Raw genomic sequence first — 5118 nt, forward strand, 5'->3', positions numbered from 1 at the left:
CAAATGGAAAGAAGTAGACACATCTAAAAAAAGATGGGTGTAAATCCAAATGCCTAGAATATACCCAGCAAGTGTATCATATTTATGGAACTGAATAATTGCAGTGGCTTCCCTGCTGGGGCCTACACCCTTCCCTGACAAAGGAGGCTGGCCTGGTCTACAGCACCAGATGTGTGGTCCACCCCTAGGAGTGGGCCATATCCAATTAGAACTTTGTTGGTTGTATGTATGTTAGTTGAACCATTATTGCACCAGCAGGCATTACTTGTTGTGTCACTAGTCTGCAGCATGTGGGGATTGTCCTTGAGCAGAATCTTAAGGGATACTTTCCCCCAAACCTTCTGGCACTATGAAAGCTATCTATCTAGTGGCATGGAGTTTTTAGCTTAGTTTTAGCTTCATCTTTCCCTCTCCCTCACATCATGCAGTGTCTTCAGCAACTTGGCTTTACTGACCTTTTCTGATGTACAGCCAACATTAGTGGCAATAGCCTTTGTTAATTTGAGGACCTCTAGGATCTCTCTGGCCAACACCTAACAGGGGGACAGCTCACCCTTCATACTGTAATTTTTTTCTTAACAGTTGTACAGTTTTGGGAGCCTTTGTTTTTATTTTTATACAGGATTAGGTATTGTAGGGTTTTCTCAACCATCCTGGTGGGCATCACTTGTATCTTACCCAACCATAGAGCTCCAAAGAATCTTACAGCTATAGCTGGCCTTTGTTTCTTCAGGTGTACTTGATATCTTTCAAATGGGTTTCACATCTGTAAAACACGCAGAGGTTAACATTATATATTAAATCAAACATAGACAAGGTCTAACACAGTGTGGAAAGGTTTTACGCATTTGTATTAATTGTTTTCTCAACAGATCTCTGTTGGCTACCACAGCATGGATAAAAGGCATTAACTTGGTTAGTTTTTATTATCTTTAGTTATCCCTTCGGAGTCATTCTGCATTCTGGGGATTTTTACATGGAGCCTCTTTGCATCTTTTTATTCTTGATACACTCATGGGTGCTGGCTCAAGTTGCCTGACCCTACACTGGGCTAAGGAGCAGAGAGTCTCTCTTGTCCCTGCTGTACCTTTTGGCTCCCTGAGTCAGGCAGGCCCTGGGTCTGCCTCCTCACTTTAGCCATATCTGCTGTCTCTCCACTAACCATAACTGTCTGCTGGGGGAGGCTGTGGTAGGAAAAATTGCCTCCATCCCTAACACATCCTTTCTCAGGAGAGAGATGTACCTTGTTTAAACTTTGGGGATCCTTAATCACCCCCCAGGACAGTTTTTATTCTTTGTGTGTCTTTTGTGAACTGTTCCTCAGGTTTTAAAGCCTTCCAGAAACTCCTTAGTCCAGAATTTGTTTTTTTTTTTTTTTTGTCAATTTTTTTCTTTAGGAACTTGGGCTCTATATAAGTTTTGCCACATTTGTCTTTGAGTAACCCAAACGGACCTCTTTTTCTGCCTTGTCTTTTTTATATTTCTTGTAGGTTGTTCTACATGTCTTACATGTGGATTTGAGTCACTTAGATCTGCCAAAGCCTCTCTTACTTTACAAAGATTCTGTCCCATTAAGGGACTTGATAAAACCATTAAAGCTCCATATCATTCTTGAGGTCCCTATTGAAATAAGTTTTTAAAAATATCTCTGGTGAATACAGTCCTATCTGGCTCAGTGAACTGGGCATCATATATTGCTTTCCTTATATTTAGTTCTCGCAGTAACACCTGTCCTTCTTCTATGGTCCTCCAGGCCCTGCTAATCATGGGAGTCTCCATTGGTGATGACCAGGTATCTTTAATGCCTTGCAGAAGCCATTCTGTTAGAGACTCCTACCCCCTGTATTGGCATAGGTTAACAGCCTATGGCTCAAGAATGGGTGGGTGGTTGTTTAACTCAGTTGTGATACTTCTGAAGGACTTAAACTAACAGTATTTGTTCTAATGTCCCATATCCTCACAAGACACATAGTGAGGCACTCTTTTATTGCTCATTTGAAAGTCTTCCCTAGTCCCAATGGCTGCAGTGTGGAGTATTTTCTGTTGGCTACAGCATTGTTAAGGCTTTTATCAACACATTGAAACATGACTTTTTTTCTTTTTGTTTTAAAGGTTGACTCTGAGGGGCATCTTTAGCTATTTTTATTTCTAGGTCATTTTCTTTCTCATTACTATCCACCTTTTTTCCTGGGTCCTTTAACTTCTGGTCTCCTAACCTTAAGCAAGTTAAAATCTCCCATTTTCTTTTACTCTCCCATGGTTCATTTGTAAGTTCTGAGGCTAAGACTGAATTTGCAAGTAGCTCCTCCCTGGTCTTTGCAGCCTCCCCTGGGGTTGTTGCCCTTGCCTCAGAAAAGTCTTTTATTACATAAAGAAGTGGCCAAGCCACTTTAGCAACAGTTCCCCCCACCCCTTTCGGTTCCACTTTTGTTCCAAGGCTTGTAAAAGTTTTTCCTAGACTTTCCACAGTCCTTAAAGAATTTTTACACATGCATGACAGCGGCCCCCATCTCTCAAGCAATTGAGCCATTTTATACCATTTATAGGATGGCGGCCATCTGAGGATTTTCTCCACTGACTCTGTCCCTGTCTGCATAGGTGGCCTCATTTTAGTTACAAATTTTGCTATCCATCCATAACCCATGTGACTGTTGCTAACTCTATTAAACATATGGAGATTGCCCACACTCTCTCCTGGGTTCCCACTGGCTTCTCTGGGATCAGTTTCTTTACTGCACTGGACACATTGTGGTGCCCATCTCCACTCCTCTGGATAGGGGATCTGAGCCTGACTCCCTTTTGATCAGCTCACCAGATGTTGCTGAAACTGTGAGGCTTTTGTGAGCTACTCTCTCAGAGGAAACCCATTCCAGAGCACACTGCCTTTTACAAAGAAAAGAGAACTCTTCCGGAGGCTCCCACTGGCTTCCCCCTATCAGAGACATTCCCATTGTTTTCCAAACTCCTGTGGTTTGTCCCATTCTGCTGAGTATCCTGCCAAACTATGCCAATTTGCTGTGCCAAATCCCTGCCCCATCCCAGGCCCATGTGCTCTCTCTGGGATACCAGGGCCACATGGTCCTTATGTCTGATGGACAAAATTGACACAATACATTCTTCTTGGGTTTTTGTATAGTTTATGACATCCGGGAGAGGGTTACTTGCAAAGACATGAATGCACATGGGTCCTTTCCCTACATCTTGGCTAAGTTTTTGAGAGCCATGCTGCCCATGCACCACCAAGATGGCGATTTTCCTCTACTTCCAGCATCCTAAGTGCTTCCTGGCATCCTTAGCATTTGTCCTTAGACCCTCTTCCTCATGCAATTAAAGCTGACCTATTGGGCAGGAAGGGTGACTGTCTCCAGTTCCCTCAGAGGACACATCTACCCACAGCATATACCCAAAGAACTCATCCTACTGTATGGATATCTGTACATCCATGTTTCTTGCTGCTGTCTTCAAAATAGCTAAGACGTGCAAACAACTTAAATGCTCCTCAACTGACAAATGGATAATGAAGTGTGGTATGTCTGCACAACGGAGTTCTACTCGACAGTAAGGAAAGATGAAATTATGAAATCTTCAGGTAAATGGATGGAACTAGAGAGTGTTATACTAAGTGAAGTAACACAAATGCAGAAAAATAAGTGATGTTTGTTCTCCCTCATTTGCAGATTGTAGCACCAACCCCTTATAAGTGAGTGTAAAAACTCTGATATAATGTCAAGAGCTAGCAATAGGGAAAGGATACATGGAGGTAAAGGGAAAGAAAGAACCTGGAGGGCAGATAGAAGGGAAGAGATGCTTTTGGGGGGGGAAGTAAGGAAAGTGGGAGTGTTTGGCATGGAGGGGAGGAGGGAGGGACATGCAAAGAGCCATAGTGTGGGGAAGGGAGGGAAGTCAGGAGAGGGAGGATGGTGGGAGGTATGTGGTTTTGAGGGAAGAGTGGGGATCCTGGGGGCACTGTGACCAGGGAGGGAGAAGGGAGGCCAGATGGGAGAAAAGAAAGTGGAGATAAATGAATCTTCATAGGCTAGGAAACCTAGAGGGAAAAGTGATGCCCTGGAAACCCCATGAGAAATGCGCATACAATATCTGAACAGTGCATATGTATATCTGGGAGCTGCTTTGCAAGGAACAGAGTACCAGAAAGAAGAGATCTCGCTTTGAGTGGTTTGTGAAGGTGGTCCAGGAGATTCCCAAACTAATGCAGACTATTTCTAAACCTCTTGGTTATCTCTCAGAACTAGTAGATAAGAGCCTACTGTTGAAGACAGGACATACTTAGGATAAAGGACTTGAAACAATAGAGCAGGAACTGGCTGGAAGCCTTCTAACAGAACTTTGGCTGTCATAGTGCTAGATAATAACATGCAAACTGCCAAGGGAGAAAATAATCAATGGTTCAACCCAGCCCTAAAGCCCAATAACCATAATGGACCAGCCTGGCACAGTGCAGTGGTGGCACTGTTATCTGGTGGGGGGGGGATAAACAGCTATTTAATTGGACTTAAAGCCCTCTCAGTGGGAGGGAAATCCTGGGTAAACTCAGCTAAATACACATGGCAGGAGGAGACATAGATCATAGAGAAAATCCTATCTCTTTCATATCTCTAGACAAGCATACTGTACAGCACTCATCAAAGAAGCCTTTGTTTGCCACAGATGGAGGCTATTGTAAAATTGCACATCTTGTCTGACACAGAGAACATACATCTGAAAGATGCCCAGTACTAGGTGACACATCTACAGTTGAATCTCTACAACTAAGGCTCATGGAACATAGCAGAACAAGGGTATAGAGAAAACTAATACATCCCTCAACTCCCACAAGTAAAGTTCCCTTATACGACAGAGTGCAATGCATAAAAAAGGCCCCAACTGGCCAAGTTTTAAATAATAAGAGACTGTAGAGTGTAGGATAGGACTCTTATATGGAACCTCATTCATCCACAGCTCATGGACCATTGTGGAAAAGGAGGCAGATTGTAAGAGTCAGGGCGGGTTCGTGAACACAGGGAAGCCAAGGCTTCCAGGCCACTGGAAGCTTGCACATGTGAACTTGTGGCGATGGTGGCATTGGCACAGGACCCATGCCATCTCAATTAAATAAGG

This window comes from Nannospalax galili, unplaced genomic scaffold, assembly GCF_000622305.1.
Source record: "Nannospalax galili isolate Female #2095 unplaced genomic scaffold, S.galili_v1.0 scaffold43, whole genome shotgun sequence".
Classification (NCBI taxonomy): Eukaryota; Metazoa; Chordata; class Mammalia; order Rodentia; family Spalacidae; genus Nannospalax; species Nannospalax galili.